The sequence below is a fragment of the Palaemon carinicauda genome, chromosome 9 (assembly GCF_036898095.1).
Source record: "Palaemon carinicauda isolate YSFRI2023 chromosome 9, ASM3689809v2, whole genome shotgun sequence".
Classification (NCBI taxonomy): domain Eukaryota; kingdom Metazoa; phylum Arthropoda; class Malacostraca; order Decapoda; family Palaemonidae; genus Palaemon; species Palaemon carinicauda.
Window position 1 is genome coordinate 126,299,538 of NC_090733.1, and position 23,214 is coordinate 126,322,751.

At 34.6% G+C, this 23,214-nt stretch overlaps 1 long non-coding RNA gene across 1 annotated transcript in view; it reads left to right on the forward strand.

Annotated features, from left to right (window-relative positions):
- Positions 1-18,821, forward strand: part of LOC137646865 (uncharacterized) — a 78,707-nt gene extending 59,886 nt beyond the window's left edge. The window contains exon 3 of the long non-coding RNA XR_011045485.1: positions 18,642-18,821. This is a non-coding gene — a long non-coding RNA (uncharacterized lncRNA). The remainder of the gene's footprint in view (positions 1-18,641) is intronic.
- The last annotated feature ends 4,393 nt before the right edge of the window (positions 18,822-23,214 follow it).

Consider the following 23,214-nt stretch of genomic DNA (forward strand, 5'->3'; position numbering starts at 1 on the left):
GAAACTGTATTTTGTCGTGAAATATCTATTGTTCTCACACAATTATGACCGAAGTATTTAAATAATTCATGTATTGAAGAAAAAGATTGTCTGTGAATTTTCAGGTGAATCCTCTCCTGTCTGAGAATTTAGTTTAACTTTTCCTTTTTTTTCTGAAAAAAACAATTGTTTTAAGGAGTTAGGACTTTCTGAAAGGAGAAACCAAGTAATCAGCTATTCCAGTGTTAGCTGTAATGCTGTAATAATCATGGTCTGTGGGAAATATATTCCTGAATAACGAATCATCCTATTTTTTATAGTTATATATGAGATCTGTTTTAATGTTGTTAATGTTTTTTTTTAAATATTTTTAATTTTTCATTACTTATATCGTTTATTTATTTCCATATTTCCTTTCCTCACTGGGCTATTTTTCTCTGTTGGAGCCCTTGGGCTTTTAGTATCTTGCTTTTCCAACTAGGGTTGTAGCTTGGCTAGTAATAATAATAATAATAATAATAATAATAATAATAATAATAATAATAATAATAGTAATAATAATAATATTTAGCACACTGTCACCCTCTTTTTGAACTGTACTGACAACAAGATTACAATTTTTGTTCTGTGAATTATTTTATTAGCAAAGTAATGAATGTAAAAGATAGCATATATATATGTATATGTATATATATATATATATATATATATATATATCATAAAAGTGCTTTTAAAAAGGGTGCAAATATAACGGGAAAATTTATAGCTTGGGGTAACGCCATTTTCTTGCGGTTATATTTTCTTTTTAATTTTTATTCATACATAACATTCAGTAAATTATATTTTGTTTTATTTTTAGCAGTCTTTTGCTTAAGAGTTTTGTGTTACTTACCACAGACATTCACGACGATGGAAGTATCTCAGTGAAAAGATTTCGCAACGTATGTGTTTATATAAATACACACATCTATGTTTGTGTATGAGTTTATGTATGTTCTATACACACACATACAGACACATATGTATATATATATATATATATATATGTATGTATATATGTATATATACATATACGTAATGTATATATATACATATATAAATATATATATCTTATATATATACATATATATATACATATATATATATACATATATATATATATATATACATATATATATATATATATGTGTGTGTGTGTGTGTATGCATATATACATATGATTGATTATGGAAACCATAACTGCATTTCCTTATTAAGACACACTATATTTATTAACCTTTCGTCGTTCACACAATGCAGTAAAAAATAAATGCCGAAATATCAATGTATTTTCCTAACTAAAGACATTTTATATAATTGATACCTAGAAAGGATTGGTTTTGAAACAAGTCGTATTTTTACTTGTTAAGATTAATCGTAATGTCTTAAATATCATAAAATCCTTCATATAAAACAAACGCACATCTGTTATCGTAATATCTAGTTTTTTTCTTTGCATTCATGAAATTCTACTCCATATTTATTCGTGCAAATGTTTATTTTAACTCCACCCGGCATTTCATATTTCTCCTTGCATGCAAAAGCAAATATTCTCCAAACAGAAAAGGTAGTACTGAAGTGAGAAGGACCTGCCACTTTCCATTCTTCCGTCCCTGACGTTCGGATTTTGCATGTTGCCAGCAGTGCATGACGGAGCATTGTAGACCTGTTTCTCCACCCCATGCACAGTGAAAATCAATCAGTTTTATTGCAGTGTAGGCCCTATCAATAATTTCACCATTTTCCCCCTCTCGCTATATTGGGGCCCCGCTACACAATCTCTCGCGTTTCCCGAAGTGCATTTCTGTATTATCTTCGCGCACGTGAACAGTCTTATCCACGCGTCGGGGATTCATTTTTGCTAAACTTGGGGATATAAAAGGCCATGAATAATTGTATCAGCGTCCCCCCCTCCCCCCCTGTAACGGGGGCTGCATAGAAAACGAGCAGCCAAAGGCTGGGGGAGCGAAGCACACACACAGCGTTAGCGGCTGATGTCCAGTCTCATACCTCACTTGCAACAAAATCAATATGGTCAGTGTTAGGGGCAACTGCCTCTCAACGGCTATACCCTTCCATCAACTGTGGTTTTGGGGGAATTATAAATTCCACTTTCCAAATATATAGTCATTAGTGACCAAAAACGAGGTAGAACTCAAGTCGCCGGTTTCCGGCAAGAACGTAAAATAAGCCGAGCTGCGTTGGAAGGGAGGTGGAGGCTTGGGAGAGTGTGTGTGTGAGAGGAAGAGAGATTTACTCCTAGAAGGAAGAGAAGGTAGTTGTGGAAGAGGCCATAATTCAACTGGCCTTCAGTGGCCAATTCTCAACGCTCAGGCGATGCAAGTGACGTCATACTTATATTCTCATGACGTCATCGCAATTTTTAGACCTATGTTAGATTTCTCGTACAACACTCCACGAATATTTAAGTTTTATAAAAATGCTTATATTTCGTTCGTTCGCTCTCCCATAAATGTGATTTCCTTCTATTTTAGTAGTTCTTACGTGGCCATATCGTCATGCCTTAAAAGACATATTCCAAGAGGAAATTCATATATCCTTTAAGAGCTTAATTTATTTATGTTTTCCGAAAGGAATTAAGATATTGATAATGTCTCTGATCAAATTCCTTATTTTCAGTAAAGTTTAAGAATATTTAAGGTTATACGAGAAGGGAATTTAATTCACTGTTTTAAGACATAATTTTTAGCTAGCAATGACGTCCTTAGTTTCGTGTAGAAGACTAAAAACCAAATTTATATTTTTCTTAAGAAAAGGTACACGTCTTCCCTATGAACATAATTTTCTTCAAATTCAGAAAATTTCTTTAATATGATACCTTGTTAGGGAAGGTAAAACATATTATTAAAAAAACTAACCAATTTTCGAAATATTACTAGGCCTGCAGATTAAAAATAAATGCTAAGAAAATATTTAAAGTTGAAGATGAAATTCAAATACAATAAAACAAATGAACAGTCCATCATCTGTCCTGACATACTCTCGAAAACATTGCAAAGGTCAAGCTCCGATTCGCGGGTTTTTTCGCCGGTGTAAAATTGCCAAGTTTTGGCGGGAGCCAACACGTGGGTGGGAAATTTTTCCTGATGGAGATTTTAATGCTGATATTTTTACCGACGAGCTCATCTGGTAATGCTAATGTGGCATTTTATTATCATTCATAATGAGCTTCATTATAATTTTTCACTTCCTATGGTTAGAACTATAACAAATATCATATTATCAAAGCAAATGGTGTTTATAGGATTGCTAATTACCTCATATAATTATATATAAACATGTGATATCAAAGAAAACGGGTTTGATGTACGTTTTCTCTCACGCTTACTCTTTCATGGTGGCCTGTTTTATTTTCGTCCTGTCTTACCGACAGTATCATCGGACCTTATATTTCCACGAAAACTCAAAGACTTCGAACTTCGGAGCCATTTTTTTTTTTGGCAAGTTATTTACATTTTTCTCCTACTATACAATTGTATACAGTTTGATTGCCTTGTCATTATGTACGTAGGTTTGCTAAAACATTCCATTGTCCTCAGAAAAATCATACCGATATTTTAAATTGAAATTGAGCCAATATTACAAAAATATAGTTATCAGATTATAAACACTAATATTTTGGTATATTTTCCCGTAGATTTTCGTACCTCCTACTGTTTCAATGTTTCATCATTGTCATGTTAAATTATATACAAAATTAAAAATTCATATGAAATTCGTGTAAAAATTAAAAATGCAATCAAAAGGAGATAAGGATTTGAGAAACTTTTTATCAGTAATTTTGCTGGATGATAAGCGTAGCCTACATGCATATAATTTCTACAAAAAGAAAAAAATCTGTGAATCATTTCATAATCTTATAAATTTTTAAAGAATGCGTCATTTTCTTTCGATTTCTTAGTGATATTAATGGTATTTTTGGTTCCCAGCCTCAGCGTAAATTTATAGTGAAATGTGGCTGAAAATCTCCGTAGATTAAGTTAGACATCTTAGTCTCGTCTCGGCTGTACTATTTAAGACCTGCTGTATAAATGTTACAAAGAGCCATGTATTATTATGTACGAGACACCCCCTTGGTCTGTTTAGTGTCCTGCAGTAGCACGTACACACACGCATACACATACACATGCTTACACACACACACACACATATATATATATATATATATATTTATATATATATATATATATATATATATATTTATATGTGTGTGTGTGTTTGAATATATGTATGTATGCATGTATATATATACACACATATGTGTGCGTGTATATATATATATATATATATATATTATACATATATATACATACATATGTATTGGATGGTTGGATGAAGATGTCAGCTACTTCTAAAATTCTTATATTATTCCCAAATATTCGTAATCAGCATGATGATATATATCTCCAATGGCTACGAAAGAACTACGAGCATACGCATCAAGAAACAGTCTAAAGACATTATAAAATCAACATTAAACGGAAATAGTAATTATTTAGGAAAAGCATATTTTGAATTGAGAAAAGAAATATATAAGACAAAAATATAATTGAAAAAGTATTGTTTTGAAATCAGCTACAAGTAGAAAAAATATAGAACAATATTATCAACGGAAAAAAAATAAAAAGACTATGTTCAATACAATTTAAAGAAGCTTCACTATTAAAAGATGTAAACCAATTCTTTAATTATCATTGACTCATTATGATTTGGTAGTTGACCTATGATATAAATTATATTTTTGTCGATTATTATTATTATTATTATTATTATTATTATTATTATTATTATTGTTATTATTATTATTATTATTATTATTATTATTATTATTATTATTATTATTATTATTACTTGCTAAGCTACAACCCTAGTTGGAAAAGCAGGATGCTATAAGCCCAAGCGCTCCAACAAGGAAAATAGCTTAGTAAGGAAAATTTAAGAAATATAATAACATTAAAATAATCTTTCATATATAAACTAAAAACTTAAAAATAACAAGAGGAAAAGAAACAAGATAGAATAGTGTGCCCGAGTGTACCCTCAAGCAATGACTTCGGATATGTGAATGTTCTGGGAGTGACTTATTAGAATCTATTCTAAAGTTCACAATGGCGTTCGTGTATATTTTATAAGTTTCTTCATAAGAAATAAATTGAAACTTATAAAATTTCAATGTAGAAACTACAGGAATTCATAGAATCGTAATAATCTTATCATTAATATTATGTTGTGGTGTTTGAAAAGATCTTAGAAGGGAAATATTTTTGAAAAATTAAAAAACTAATTTTTGTATGAAAAAATGGCCAGACGGAAGCAACAAGAAATGCATTGCTGAGTACAGTAGATTAAAAATAGTTTGATTTTAAATTTTAGAAACAAGGTCTATAAATGTTCATTCACAATCCAGTTAAAGTATATTTCACAAATATCGTGATTTCAAAACAATCGTCATGCCTAAGACCATATAAAAATGCATCTTTTTTCATCGTTTTCTAATGTGATTTTTATATTTGTGTTTTGGGTATTCACAAAATCAAGGAAGTATTCAACATCAAATTCATTTCTGAAGACAACAAACGTGTAGTCAACATATCTGACGTAAATTAAGGCATCGACTAAAGAACGCTAGAAAATAGTGGTAAACGTTTGCCCCATGGACGACCCATGCTGATTACGATACGTTAACGATAGAAATAACGTTTTCATAAGAATATAGTCTATATAACACCCTATAATGTATTCAATTGGCTGTCGATACCTTCACTTATTATTGTCTGTGTATACACACACATATATATATACATATATATATATATATATATATATATACATATAATATATGTAATATATATATATATATACATACATACATACATACATACATACATACATATATACATACATATCCCCCAAATTGTCTTAGCTCGTCAGTCCAGCATCTTCGCTCCCTTCCCCTCTTTCTTTTGCAATCTATAGGGTCCCATTCTGTTATTCTTAATGTCCACCTACTATCTGTCATTCTCATTATAATTTCTCCCCGTGTCCATTTCTTTTCCTTACTTTCTCTCCGTGATATTCCCATACTCCACCTCAATATTCTCATTTCTGTTCTCTCAGGCTTTGCTTCCTCTATTCATCTTGAAGCCTACATTTCCGATCTATACATAAGCACTGGCCTTGTTACTATGTTATAGATCTTGACTTTTAGCTTAATTGGTATTTTCTTGTCACATACCACTCCTGCTACCTCCCTCTACTCTTCCCAAGATGCTTTTATCCCATTCTCAACTTCAGCCTTACATCCTCCATCTTAACTTGAAGTAGATTCCAAGTATCTATATTTTTCCACCTGTTTTATAACCGAGCTTCTACTTTCATGTATGGTTATCCTGTCCCCATCTTCCTTAATGTTCACTACAACTTCAGTCTTATCCATATTTACCCTTACGCTACCCCTCTCCAAAGTATCTTGCCAATCTTCAACCCTTCTCTGTAAGTCTTCCTCATTTTCAGCGGTTATCAAATCATCTGCATATTGCAACTCCCACAACTCTTGTTATCTCATCTCTTCACTTAACACATCCAAGACTACCACGTATATATATATATATATATATGTATATATATACATATACATATATATACATATATATATATATATATATATGTATGTATGTATATATATAAATGTGTGTGTGTTTGTCTATGTATTTATGTGCATATACAGTATATATATGTATATATATATATATATATATATATATGTGAATGTGTGTGTTTGTCTATGTATTTATGTGCATATACAGTGTATATATATATATATATATATATGTGTGTGTATATATATATATATATATATATTGTGATTACTTCATAAAATCAGGTTGTTATATGATTTTTACATGTAATGTAACCATCATACGTTTTGCAAAACATGTAAAACGTTATTACCGAAAGCTTCATACTTTGTCATTGACTTCAGGATATTAATTTCCTTTTCTGTTTTAGGCTGATTCTATTGGGCACATATCACCAAGAAATAACTGTCGTATGAATTCTCTATTTAGACAGAATATAGCTCTTAGTATTATAAAAGAAATTTATATAAAAAAAAAAATTAAAAAATCATACATCATATCCCCTTTGAATAAGAAAGCTACCGTTAAGCCATTGTTGTTTGGCCATAAATTTGGGTTAGGAATATGGCTTACTAAAAAATATTTTTCAAATCATATATATATATATATATTTATACATATATTTTATTGTATATATATATATATATATATATACATACAAATAAATATATGTATATATATACATATGTATATATATATATATATTTATTTTTATGTGTATATATATATATACATATATATATATATATATATATTGTGATTACTTCATAAAATCAAGTTGTTATATATATATAACAACTTTTAAAAATTAGAACGTAATCGTTTAGATTACTAAATCGTAAGGTTGATTTCATCTTAACTAAATACACGAAAGTATTTATGATATTGTTTCTTAATCCAAGTGAAATATTCAGACTATGCCGCAAATAAGCAATAAATGTCAAATGTATTTCCTGGACAGTCAACATTGTGGTGCAATGTTCATAAATCAAAATGAGTGTTTGTTATATTAAACTTGACCCAACTACTGTATTAGTTGAAAAAGTATTAAATCCTGGCATGTAGTCGACAAAATTCATTTCATTATGTGAGAGTTGCATGTTTGTGTATAAAGGGTCACTAATCATATGTAAATTGGATATTTGTTCAATGAGTTATGAGTTTCTTTTTAATATGATATGACAAACAATTACCAATAACCGAAAGGTAATGAGATTGATTATAATTATACGTCGTTATGTATTTATCGGCAATTAATTTTTCTGTCGCTTTTAATCAGTGCAGTAATTTCTATTGATTTTTATATATTCTTCATATATTTCTTATCGATACTTTGGTGCTTATTTTTCCCTAATTCGTTCATTTCTTATATATATATATATATATATATACATATATATATATGTATATATATATATATATATATTTCTTATCAATACTTTGGTGCTTATTTTTCCTTAATTCGTTCATTTCTTATATATATATATATATATATGTATATGTATATATATATGTATATATATATATATATATATAAATTATCAATACTTTAGTGCTTATTTTTCCTTAATTCGTTCATGTCTACCATTTTTTTTATTATCTTTAGATATTCTTTATTACAAACCCAGGTGCTGAGTATATTTTCCAGTTTCAAGTCCTTCATCCATATGGATTGACATGACTATATTATTTTGATCATCATCATCATCATCTCCTACGCCTATTGACGCAAAGGGCCTCGGTTAGATTTCGCCAGTCGTTTCTATTTGGAGCTTTTAATTCAATACATCTCCATTCATCATCTCCCACTTCACGCTTCACAGTCCTCAGCCATGTAGGCCTGGGTCTTCCAACTCTTCTAGGGCCTTATGGAGCCCAGCTGAAAGTTTGGTGAACTAATTTCTCTTGAGGAATTTAGATACATTTTAAATATTCCTCTTAGATTATTTTATTAAGGATAATAAAAAACTGTAGATTTTCTTTGTTAGATTGGAATTAGATAGCTGAGAAAGCCAAATTAATTTAAATGTTTCATGTACAAGAGAGAGAGAAAATCTTATGTGGCAATATCTTGTTTATGGTTACGATTTATTTTTAAGAACGTTCAAGTACCTTTTATTTACCTTTCATATTTGAAAATGCCTTCAATTTTCCTTAGAAGGTTACTAATAAATCCCCAGGAACTTGAATGAGTTCTATTTAAAGCTTCAAAATACTGTAAACGTTAACTGTAGTGGTTATGGCTTAACGTAACTATGCAATTGGGATTATAATTTTTTGCAATGAGAGTAGTGTTTTTCGTAAGATTTTTGCGAGGATGTTGATATAGATTTATTATTTCTGAGTATTTTGAGATCATTTTTAGCGCAAGTTTTGGTTTTAAACTTCTTCCATTTTATCCTTTGTACTCCGAGAGGTGAATGTAAAATCATTACAGAAGAAGATTAGCAAAAGGAAATCGCTGGTTTCAATTCATGATGTTGGTGTTATACTATCAAATAATTCTTCTTCATCCAATGGGTTAACTACTGCACTGTAATTGTTCAGTGGCTACTCTCCTCGTGGTAATGGTAGAAGAGACTCTTTATCTATGGTGAGCAGCTCTTCTAGGAGAAGGACATTCCAAAATCAAACCATTGTTCTCTAGTCTTGGGTAGTGGCATAGCCTCTGTACCATGGTCTTCCACTGTCTTGGGTTAGAGTTCTCTTGCTTGAGGGTACACTTGGGCACACTATTCTATCTAATTTCTCTTCCTCTTGTTTTGTTAAAGTATTTTTAGGTAATTTATGAAATATTTATTTTAATGTTACTGCTTTTGAAATATTTTATTTTTCCCGTTTCCTTTCCTCACTGGGCTATTATCTCTGTTGGGGCCCCTGGGCTTATAGCATCCTGCTTTTCCAACTATGGTTGTAGCTTAGCAATAATAATAATAATAATAATAATAATAATAATAATAATAATAATAATAATAATAATAATAATAATAATAATAATAATAATAATAATAATAAAGTGAACTTTTAAAACTCAGAGCACTGCTCCCTAAATTTACTGAACATTTATGCTTTGCTGTGAGATATACATTACTTTTTATAACATGATTGTGTGCCGGCTAGCCGTTAGGTTGTAAGTGAGAGAGACTCGTAAATACAACTGAACTTTATTTAGTCGGGGCTTGAGTATTTATGCAACCCGTACCAATCAAGAACAGTACAGAAATTCAAACACAGTTGTTGAAAATTGATACGCTGTAGGAGCCAAATATTTTATTATTAGGGTCATATGTGAATGTAATAGAATAATTTGAATTAGATTAACGATAATATACTCTTCTAAACAACACTTCAACGGGGTTTTAGACTTGTCATTCTACCCTCTGGGAATGTTGAATTGTTACGAAGTTACTTCTGAATTTATTAAGGAACTCTTTCCACACGAAGGCAAATGTTTGCAGTGTTATTTCAACACCTAGAGAAATTTTAGGCGTCTCTTTGGCGGAGACCAATTCAAAAGTTCTCATCAATAGACTACTTTGTGTTATTATTTATCTCTTTGTTTCCTTTCCTCACTGAGCTTTTTTTTTTCCTGTTGGAGCCCTTGGGCTTAGAGCATCTTGCTTTTCCAACTTGGGTTATAGCTTAGCTTGTAATAATAATAATAATAATAATAATAATAATAATAATAATAATAATAATAATAATAATAATAATAATTGATGATTATGAATAATAATAAAAAACTAATAATAATAATAATAATAATAATAATAATAATAATAATAATAATAATTGATGATTATGAATAATAATAAAAAACTAATGATAATAATAATAATAATAATAATAATAATAATAATAATAATAATAGCTCATAGGGCTGGTAAATCTCCACCCCTTTAATAAACTTAATACCAGTCTCATCTATTCTTCGATTTTTTTTTTCTCTTAGAATTTAAGAGAAGCACCTACTTTGGTTTGCTACTTCTATTTATTTCTTGCAACTATGATACAGTAAAGTAAAATTTCCTTATTGTTTTGATTAGAGGTAAACAACGATAGATGCTTAACCAATTTATTATTTAGCAAGTTATTAATTGGTTGATTTGGTTTTTTTTATGAGCCTTGAATAGAATATATCTATTGCATGTTAATAACTTTAGACCATTTGATATGAATGATTTTCTTTGGCTCTGTAAAGCTCAGGAAATTTCGCTTGCTAGAAGCTAAGAGTTCTTAACGCATATTGTTTTCACGGCACACAAAATACACACATTATATATATATATATATATATATATACGTATATATATATATATATATATATACGTATATATAATGAGATTATAGATGGTTTGGGCATGCTCTTTGCACTCCCCAAGAGAGATTAGTTCACCAAACGTTCAGCTGGGCTTCACAAGGCACTAGAAGAGTTGGAAGACCCAGCCCTACATGGCTCTGAGGACTATGAAGCGCTAAGTAGGAGATGATGAATGGAGAAGTATAGAATTAAAAGCTCAAGATAGAGACGTCTGGCGAAATCTAACCGAGGCCCTTTGCGTCAATAGGCGTAGGAGGTGATGATGACGATAATGATAGATATACATATAGTGGGATTTCTATTTGATACCCCTATTTGTTGATTTACTGAAAATTAGAAATTAAACCATCTTTAAGACATACTATGCAAATACAAAAAAAAAAAAAAAAAAAAAAAAAGTGTCGTGGTTGAAATGTTTCTTTTTCCATACCTCTCTGAGTTGTATTTGTGTGCCGGTGAAGTGAAAACTTGTGTGTCCCTAAAAATATCCTGATTTAACGCGGATAACAAAAAGGCTATCGAGTGAAATATAGCTACAAGTTTTCGTGAATAGTCAGTGATTAGTTTGAGGGCAGAAAAGTGAGATAAATCGTCGGCATAGGATAGTTATCTTGTGAATTAATAAAAATCTGATCAAGATGGCATTGTATAACACAGGCAACTCGTGGAGAGACATCGCTGGAGTCAGCAAAGGCAAATTTCATGAGTTGGCGAAACAGGAGCTCGACCGATTGACAACAGATGTCACTAGCAGCTCCAACCAGTGTGACGGAAAAATATTCGCAGACATATTGAAACAATATGATCCAATAGACTGGAACAAATCTGCAGAAAACATCAGTAAAATAATTGAAGAAATTCCAAAGAAGATCCAAGTGTTAAAGAGACTTATAAAGAAAGTCTACATCAATCAACACATTCCATCAAATAACAATAACAAGTCCAATATGGTGAATATGCTGATTGATGCATTGGGAAAAAGAATGCCAAAATGGTGTAATACATGTAAGATATGGTATTCCATTAATAATCCTCAACAACTGATTAGAAAATGTAATGCCTGTAATGTTCCAACACACCCCACATGTGCTGAAATACAGCAAAAAATAAAAAATAGAGACACAAAGGTATTCTGCTCAACATGCTTAGTCTAGTTAGAAAATATAATTAAGTCGAGACTAAAGCTGCAATTAGTTGAAGAAGAAGAAGAAGAAGAAGAAGAAGAAGAAGAAGAAGAAGAAGAAGAAGAAGAAGAAGAAGAAGAAGAAGAAGAAGAAGAAGAGAAAAATGAACAGGATATGTGTAAGGATGCAGAGGAAATCATTGATATAACTTATGATGCCATCCAACAACATACTTATGAAGAAATAAATTATCAGATGGAAACAAATAATACACCCAAGAGACTCTACCCGGACCTACATACTTTTAGGGAAGAGCAAGAACAAGAAAAAAAAGAAAAGAAAGATATAGTCTGTAATAGGCTGAAAAGAGGGAATTGCAAATTTGGCGAAAGATGCTACTACAAGCATCCAAAGATATGCCATAATTATGAAATATATGGTAAATGTGCGTATTTAGATGGATATGGAGACGAATGCAGAGATCTCCATCCAAAAATATGCAAAACCCTAAAAGAAGGAAAAGGATGCAGTTTCAACAAAAAATGTCGATATATGCATCCTGCAACTATGAATGAGAGTAAGAAAACTCAGCAAAATGAAAAGAAAAACAAAAATGAAACAAAAAAAGAAACAAAAAAGCAGGCCTCGTATATACCGCACTATGCACCAAAAAAGGCCTTTCAACCTAAATCTCCACAAAATAATGCCAGGGGTTGGTGCAGATATGGGGATAATTGCAGGTTTACACACAAAAATAAGTATGAAGGCGAAAGAACAAATATTATGGAAAAGTTGGATTTTTTAATGGCAGAATTCCGAGAAATGAAGAAAAGAACATCATATCAGAACAGGAAGGAAGCATGGGAGAATCCATATTATTACCAATATTAAATAATGGAAATGAAACACAAACCATAATAGTGATGAATGCACAGGGTTTAGTCACGAGTAACTCTAAAAGGAAAATAGAGTTCCTAGAAGAACTAACCCAAATTGAAAAAATAGATATATTAAATATAAGTGAAACATGGTATTCCCAAGAGACTGGCAGTGATGACCAGATAAAGGGTTTCCAAACTTATAGATCAGACAGAAAAAATAGGAATCAAGGGGGAACCGCAATATATGGAAGAGACATAAATCAAGGAAAAGTCTGTGAAAAATACAGCAACACAGAATGTGAATTGATTGCGGTAGAATTTGAATTTGAAAAACTAGTGAATATTGTAGTTTACAGACCCCCAAATACTAAGGAGTTTGACATAATAATAGAAAAAATAGATGATATATGTAGAAACCATAAAGACTGGAATATACTCCTATCCGGAGATTTTAACTTTCCTTTCGTGGATTGGAAAGAACGGATAGAAGAAAGTGGTTGTATGTATACATATAAAAAAGAGAGTAATAGTAGGGCAGAAGATAAGAGGCAATTTGAAAAGCTTCAAGATATGCTATTAGAACATAATATGCAACAAATAAACCACATTCCAACAAGAAAGGAAATGTCCTAGATCTAGTATTTGTGAATGAGGTGAATTATGTTAAAGAAATAATAGTGTATAACACGGGAATTTCAGACCACAATGTCATAGAATTGATAGTTCATTCCAAAGCAAGTGATTACAGAATTAATAAAAGCACAAAACTTTGGGAAGGATATGGAAAATATAATTTTTACAGTAAGAATATAAAATGGTCAGAAATAAATGAAGAACTGAATAAAGAATGGAAAAATGTATTTATAAGTGATAATATACAGGTAAATACGGACATACTGTACAAAATACTGGAGAAAATTGTTGAAAAATATGTACCGAAAAAAAACAATAAACAAAAGACGTGCATACCAAGAGACAGAAGGATCTTATTTCAGAAAATTAGAAAGTGGAAGAAAAATCTTGCAAAAGAAAAAAATGTGTGGAAAATGAGGGAAATAACATGTAACATAGAAAATGCAGAACAAAAGATTATACAGTCGAAAGAAAATGAAAAAAGGGACTTAGAAGAAAGGACACTTCAAAATATAAAAAGAAACCCCAAAGTACTTTACTTCTATGCAAAAAAGATGAATAAAAGGAGAATAGAAATAGGCCCTCTAAGAATTGAAGGACGGCTAACGAATGAAAAAAAGGAAATATGCAACATATTAGCAGAAAAATATAAGAGTGAGTTCACGCCAAGAATTGCGAATGAGAATAATGAAACAGAAATGAGAGAAGAAAATGTTGAATATCTAACGGATATAGATATTAATGAAGCAGATATTGTCACGGCTATAAACGAAATTAAAAATGGATCGGCAGCCGGACCAGATGGAGTTCCAGCGATTTTGTTAAAAAAAACTGCAAACACTATCGCGAAGCCGCTTGCAATACTGCTAAGACAGAGTGTAGATATGAGCGAGATATATGTTAAACATAAATTAGCTTATATAACCCCTATCTTCAAAAGTGGATCAAGACTAGAGGCAAGCAATTATAGACCTGTTAGTCTAACATCACATATTATGAAAGTGTATGAGAGGGTAATAAAAAAGAAAATAATGAACCATTTGGTCAAAAATAATTTGTTTAATATAGGTCAACACGGTTTCGTACCTGGAAAAAGTACACAGACCCAACTGATAGCACACTATGAAAACATATACAATAATATGATAAATGAAAAAGACACAGATGTGATCTATCTAGATTTTGCAAAAGCCTTTGACAAGGTAGACCATAACATATTGGAGAAAAAAATGAGAAAGCATAATATTGTGGGAAAGATAGGAAAATGGGTAAAAGAATTGCTGCAAAACAGAAAACAGATAGTGGTTGCAAATGACGAGAAATCAGATGAAGCCCAGGTAATATCTGGTGTGCCCCAAGGTACGGTATTAGCTGCACTGCTATTTGTTATTATGATCTCAGACATAGACTGTGATGTTGAAAACTCCGTAGTGAGAAGTTTCGCCGATGACACAAGAATAAGTAGAGAAATTACTTGTGATGAAGATAGGAACTCACTACAAAGAGATCTAAACAAAATATATGAATGGGCGGAGATAAATAGGATGGTATTTAACTTCGATAAATTCGAATCAATAAATTATGGAAACAGAGAAGGAATGGTGTATGCATACAAGGGACCTAATAATGAGACAATCACAAACAAGGAAGCATTTAAAGACCTTGGTGTAATTTTAAATAGGAATATGTTATGCAACGACCAAATAGCAACACTGTTGGCTAAATGTAAAGCAAAAATGGGAATGTTATTCAGACACTTTAAAACAAGAAAAGCTGAACACATGATTATGCTTTACAAAACTTATGTGCGTAGTACACTCGAGTACTGCAATGTGATATGGTACCCACACTACCAAAAAGATATTGCGCAAATAGAGAGTGTACAAAGGTCCTATACTGCTAGAATAGAAGAAGTTAAGGACCTTGACTACTGGGAAAGACTGCAATTTTTAAAACTATACAGTCTAGAAAGGAGAAGAGAACGCTACATGATAATACAAGCATGGAAGCAAATAGAAGGAATTGCTGAAAACATCATGGAGCTTAAAATATCAGAAAGAGCAAGCCGAGGTAGATTAATAGTGCCAAAAAGCATTCCAGGTAAACTGAGAAAGGCGCACAGGACATTAATCCACTACGCACCAGCATCGATAATGCAGCGACTATTTAATGTGCTGCCAGCTCATCTAAGAAACATATCAGGAGTGAGCGTAGATGTGTTTAAGAATAAGCTCGATAAATACCTAAGATACATCCCAGACCATCCAAGACTGGAAGATACAAAATACACTGGAAGATGCATTAGCAACTCTCTGGTGGATATACGAGGTGCCTCACACTGAGGGACCTGGGGGAACCCAAACAAAAAATAAGGCAATGACTTAAATAAAAATATAGAAACAGTGATGTAATATTAGCCCCCAGGCTAGTACAGTGGTAACATGTTCGCTTAACATTTGCATGTCAGCAGATCGATCCCAGTCCAGGACCGTGAGTTTAAGCTGTTTACTGGGGACGCCACTGCTGTAGCTGGGCGCCAATATGGTGGGTATTGGGCTTGCCCAGCTGAGGTTCTGGTGAATCTATTCTAATGAATCTGGAACTGAAACCAGACACCTTCATATCTCATTCCAGTACTAATAGTCAGTAACAATTGGTATGTAACACTAGCGTCCTACACACACACACATACATATATATATATATATATATACAGTGTGTATATGTATATATATATATATATATATATATATATATATATATATATATATATGTGTGTGTGTGTGCTTGAAGATTTCCATGAAAAATAAAGTAGTTTATGACCCACTTGAATTTAGAAGGATTTTTAGTGAGGTTTTATTATGAAAATCCGCTGTATTGATAATTAAACATTTATAAAATTCCAATCTAAGATAGATTACTAACGGTTCTTTTAAGTCGTTAAATTTGGTCTTTCCTTTATAAAAGTAAAAACTACTACGGCTATTTAAGGATTTTTTTTTTCAACAAAAAATTAATTTCACTTGTTAGCAAATAAAAAAGAATTAAAAAAAATGTTTAGCATCATAAATATTTAGGTACTCCTTTAAAACAAATATCGTTTTCTTTGGTTTCCGTTTTCCTCAATCACTCCACAGAAAATTTTGTTTCTTCGTAAACTATTGTTTTCGTACGCGGTGTTGACTCGTCCATTTTCAGCTTATTTAAAGCATTATTCTCATGAAGGATCTGTGTATTTTTACCCTATATAAGAGTAACTTAAACCTTACTAAATTCTCAAGTGTCTTTAATTTCTTTTAAGTAGAAATATTGCTGAATGGGAGCTAGGTGTGTTGGTGAAAATGACAAAAAAAAAAGAAAAAAATATATATCTTTGTTATCATTACAGAGGCCTCACACTTACGTGTATTGTCATGAAAATATATAGTATGCTCATTCTAGAGAGATTAGAGAGAAAGATTGATGAAAAGCCGAGAGATGAAAAAATAGGATTAATAAAAGATAGAAGTTGTACTGGTCAAATTTTCATTTTAAGATATGTGGTACAGCAATGTGTAGAATATAGAAATCCACTTTTTATGGCATTTTTAGGCTATGAAAAAGCCTTTGATAGTGTGCACCGGCCAATTTTGTGGAGTTCTGCGTTATTATGGAGTTCCTCTTAAATATGTAAATTTGATAAAGTCTGTTCATGAGCATAGCAAGTACAAAGTTATTGTTAGTGGAGTCCTATCCAGTGAACAGTAAAGTGTTGTCAACTATGTCTTTATCCTCCTTATGGATTTTGCAATGCATAAAATAGTTGGGGATGGCGGAGAAGGATTGGACTGAACTGGTAACTTTAAATCTGGTAATTGAATCGTGTGAACTTTATGAGTGCAAGCTTGTTGCAAATGGTTTTCTGTCGAACAAGTTCGCATAAGTCTTAATTTATGAAGAGTTATCTTCACTTTACTTTTATTTAGCTCACGCATGATGTAGTTCAGCTGCCCTTCTCCAGTTTCTTGTTTGTCTCTTGGACTATTTATTTGAGTTATCCTCGCCCTTTTTATATATAATTTAGTTATTTATTAATTCTTGTATTTCTCTTGTCATTTGACCATGTCTATCTTCCACTGTTACTTTCACAACTGTATTGTTTTCATTTCTTTCTATCTAGTTCCTTTATTCTTCTTATTGCAAAAGTCATCCAGGGTTCTTTTATATTTTCTTCAACCAAGTAGCCTCCTTTTGTATACTTTTGGCAATTTCTCTTCTGCGGCCTCTTTTATTATTAGGTATATTCCTTCTATTTTGTCTATGTGGGCTTTCCTTACAATTTCCTCTAATCTATTTTAAAGTATCTTCATCTTTTTTGAAGTATTTTGCTTCTTCCCATCTTCCGTTGTTAGTTCTCCTTCTGCTCTATCGTGTATTCCAGTTTGATGGCGATCAGGTTACTCTCTCTCTCTCTCTCTCTCTCTCTCTCTCTCTCATCTGAGATACAAATATATATTTTCTTCCTTTATAATCATTTCCCTAAAATTGCTCTCTCTCTCTCTCTCTCTCTCTCTCTCTCTCTCATCTGAGATACAAATAAATATTTTCTTCATCTATAATCATTTCCCTAAAATTGCTCTCTCTCTCTCTCTCTCTCTCTCTCTCTCTCATCTGAGATACAAATATATATTTTTCTTCATCTATAATCGTTTCCCTAAAATTGCTCTCTCTCTCTCTCTCTCTCTCTCTCTCTCTCTCTCTCATCTGAGATACAAATATATATTTTTCTTCATCTATAGCCTAATCGTTTCCCTAAAATTGCTCTCTCTCTCTCTCTCTCTCTCTCTCTCTCTCTCATCTGAGATACAAATATATATTTTTCTTCATCTATAGCCTAATCGTTTCCCTAAAATTGCTCTCTCTCTCTCTCTCTCTCTCTCTCTCTCTCTCATCTGAGATGCAAATAAACAAAATTTCTTTATCTATAATAATTTCCCTGATTTTTTTTTTTATTTCAACCTGACAGGAAGCAATCGTGTATTTGAAAACTTCAAAAGCAGCCAAGGTGCCCTCTACATTGAAAAGGGGCATAGTTCCAACTTTTATGTTATGTTAAACGGGTCCATTGGTGTCAAATTTCACAAGAAATGTTTTCCACGAAGGCAACTTCTTCGTGAAGTAAGACCTATACTTTGGAATGCCTGACAAAATGGTAAGTGCGAGTTTCATTTTGTAGGGAGTTTTATTTCATCACAATTTAAATCATTATAACAAATCACGAATAATATGTAATGCATTTTCCCTTTTTGTGGCTCTTTGAGTTAAGATTAGATAAAGATTTCATTGTTTTCTCTCACATTTTTTTTACATTTAAGGAATTTGTCCTATTTTTTTTGTATTGAGGCACAAAATTGTGTTTAAGGGGCTTGTTTTTATTTCAATTTAAGGATTTAATGTTTTACCGTATATGTTTTTCCAGTATTTGAATAATTATTTTTTCCTTCATTGTTTAGCTTATTTTATTGTGGATTATCTGACTGTTCCTTATTTTGTCCATGTTTTCCAAAACTTTTTAATCTTATCTTTGTGTTTTCTGTGTTACTTTTTCAAACAGTAATTTACTTATTATTTTTTGTATTTCTCTCGTCTTTAGACCGTATCTATCTTTCAATGTTACTTTCACAACTGTATTATTTTCATTTCTTTCTGTCCAGTTCCTTTATTCTTCTTATTACATAATTCATCCAGGGTTCTTTTATATTTATTTTCTTCAATCAAGTAGCCTCCTTATGTATACTTTTAGCAATTTCTTTTCTGCAGCCTCTTTTATTATTATGTTCATTCCTTCTATTTTGTCTATGTGGGCTTTCTTTACAATTTCCTCTAATCTATTTTAAAGTATCTTCGTCTATTTTGAAATGTTTTGCTTCTTCCCATCTTTCTTTGGTAGTTCTTGTTCTGCTCTGTATTCCAGTTCAATGGCCATACTAAAAAATAGAAGAAGAAGGAGAATGAGATCAATGGGGAGCTATTTGTTCAAGGCGCTTGTTTTGGTTCGGACTTTTGACTTCGATTTCGAAATTTTTTGACGTCCTGTCGTAAATGAGGATGAAGTAAGTAACCAAACCTATCCTAATTTACCTTATAAATAACAATACATCTCTTAATTTAACTTATGTTATGATAGGATGTTAGTACTGTACGTCAAATAGAAGGATCCGTAATTCCTTAGGATAGGATAGGCATCTTTGGTTGCTATTGCATAATGGTATGATGCAGCGCTGTTTTTGTCATCATTAAATAGTTATATTATGAGCGTAATTAATTATTAAAGGCAAACCCGTCTTTGCACTAGAAAAAAAAACATTTTACAAAGAAAACAGACACAAGAACACCACCTAACCTGAGGTTCTGCACCTAACCTAACGTAGGAGCACAAGCCATACCTATTTATCCACTGCGATTCCAGAGCCTTTGTTTAAAAGCGGCCAGTTCTTCCTCTGTGCATTAAAAATAATCACCAACTATCATAAACATTCCCCCGCCCCCTAACCTAACCTACAAATTGTGTCCTTACCTACCTAATTAATGGGGGGGGGGGGACAAATCCCCCACTGCGACCCCCTCACATTGCCGTATTCTTAGTTGGCCGTCATCATACTTACAGGTGGCTGCTATTATAGATACACCCTGTGACTCACCCCCTCCTTAGACTACCGTATTCTTAGCTTACCTTGTTACATTGAACTACATTCACCCCGACAAACCTCAAATTGTATGGTAAGTGTTAGTAACATAATCTAGCCTATGTCGTTGGAAGTCTGTAGCATAATATTCCTAATGAAGAAAATACGTGTTCCTGATGTATTTATTTTTAATTTGGGAGCCGTTATAGTTGGTTTGGACGGACTGCGTCGCTAATTGAAATGTGATCAAACAAGAATACCATGTAACCGAAGGTTTCCCACCTAATCTAACCTATAAATCATATTGTTACCTATTTACTAAGGTGTTGGTTTTTGTGCCCCTCCCCTTGGGAACGTCCCCATAAACTGCTGTATGCTTACATTATCTTAAGACTAAATCTCAACCCTGTGTTTGCTTCCCAGCCGCTTCACTACTGGCAAGCTAAAACTAAATCATAATTTGTTCCGTAGCTGGAATACAAACCACGCTATTTATTATGGGAATTACTTTCTGCGAAGCTGAAATGATGAGCATTAAAGTTTAGCGAGGGTTAACTACCCACACCGCTAGGGGGATAGGGGGTTAGCTTGCTACCGCTCCCACTCACACACCTGTGATTTACCTCACTATTTTTGGCTCGGATGGTGAACGGACGTTTTTGCTCTTCATCCTTCGCCTTTATTGGACTGTAATCTGTTTTTGCTTTTTCTTTGTTCTAGTGTGTGTTTGTGTGTTGACTTCTGCAAGCATGCACACCTGCCCTGGACTCACCAGCCGGCCCTGTGGAACTTTTATGTCGGCGGTGTAGAGCGATCCCCACATCTGCAGAGGTCAACAGTGGGATTGTAACAATATATGTAGGGAGTGGTCTGCCTCCCAGTGGGAGAGGTTTGGGCGACGGCGGAAGAAGAAGTCTAAGGGGGAAAAACCCAAGGCCTCTTCTTCCGTCTCCTGACCCTCCTCCGAAGCTCCTACTCGTTCGATCTCTTCTGAGAGACCGTCGAGTAGTAGCGTAGACCAATTTAATATCGGCCAACCCCGGTCCTCGAGAGATGGTGTTGTTCCCCCAAGCGAAGCGGCCCCACCTCTACCCCCGGGTGAGGCCTTGTCAATAACTTCCCCGTTTCAGGTTTGGTCGTCCTTGGGGCTCCCGGGTCCTCCCTCCAAGGACTCATTGCTACAAATAATCCGCCTGGGTGCTAGTGTGCAGCAGTCATCGTCTCCGTCGGAGGTAGATTCTCTGGCCCTTGTCGACGTTGTGGTGTCAGAGTTGTCGCCTGTGATCTCGACCGACTCCCCTGCTCCTCCAGACTCTCCAGCTGTTGCTGCCGACTTAGTTTCCCCCGTTCCTGATCATCCTTCGAGGGGGAAACTAAGTCCAACGTCTGTCTCTCCTGCGAGTGTTTCTCTCCCTCGGGGGAGTTCACTCATAGAGACTCCTCTTCGGAGGACTGCTGGGCTCACGGTCAGCTTGCTGATCCAACGGCCCCTAGAGGGCGTCTTCTCCATAAAGCTCGCTCTTCACCACTTCGCCTTAGAGGTCTCCCTTCATCATCGGTGAAAAGGCGCCTCTTTGGCTCTTCTGCTTCGCTGTCGCAGCCGTCACCCGTAGAGGAGTCTCCGCTGCAGTCGTCTTTAGGCCCTCGACCTTCGACCGTGCATGGACCTGCTTCCGACGACGCTGCTACTAGTCCTCCGACTTCGGTCCTGGACGCTTCTGCAGATCATTCGCGATCTCCATCGGTGTATGTTCGCCCTTCCAAAGGGCACATCCCGGTTCCTGATCTACATGCCAGCCGACCTGCCGACCTTCCATAACCGTTCCTGTTCCTGGTAAAGCCTCTTGAGGCCCTACCGAAGTAAGCAGCTGCGCGCTATTGCCCTTCAGCTCGCCAACCTCCTGCAGTGCACCGGCGCTCACTAGCAGCCCGTCAGCACCAGTCTGCTCAACAGCGCTCTACAACGCTTGGGCGCGCTCCTTCACCTGCCCTTCCTCAGTGCCTACCAGCGCGCCAACGATCTCCGGCGCAACCGAGCCCACCGAAACTGTGCACACAGGCGCAACTTGGGTCTCCTGCTCGCCAACCTAGACGACAGCTACAACCTGCGACTTCATGCCAACGATCTCCCTCACGCCAGCGCTCTCCTACGTGCCAGCGCTCTCCTGTGCACCAGCACTCTCCTGCACGCCAGTACTCTCCTGCACGTCATTGAGCTCCTGTGCGTTAGCGCTCTCCTACGCGCTATCACTCCCCTGCGCGCATGCACCATCATTCGCTTACGCGCGCGCGCCATCACTCGCCTCTGCGTACGCGCCAGATCTCGCCTGCATGCTCGCCCACACACCAGCACTCTCCCCTGCACGCTCTCCATTTCTCTCCTACGCACCAGCGCTCGCCTATGCGCCAGCACTCTCCTAAGCGCCAGCGCTCTCCAGCTCGCCAGATCTCTCCCACGCGCACCTGACACTTGCCAACATTTGCCCGCTCGTGCTCGCCAACACTCGCCAGCGCGCCAGTTCTCGCCCGCTCATCACCACTCGTTCGCTCGTGCAGGTCAGCTCTCGCCCGCGCGTCAGCGCTCACCAGCACGTGCACAGGAACTGCACTCGGTCAGGTCACCATCACCTCATTCCCCTCCTCGCAAACGCCTTTCAGCGCGCCCATTGGGGAAAGGGGAACGGGCTTCTGCAGAGGGGTTCAGGATCCCAAAATTGCCTTCTAAGGCGGACCCACCTATAACGGAAACTCCTCGTAGGGAACCATCGGTCCCTTTCTCTTCAGGGGATCTGTCTGACGGTGTATCGGTCAGTCAGCAGCCATGGTTCAATGCCTTAGTCAGAGCTGCAGCACAGGACTTCAATCCTGCCCTGTCTGGCCGATCATCGTAGCAGCCTATAGCTCCAGACTCTC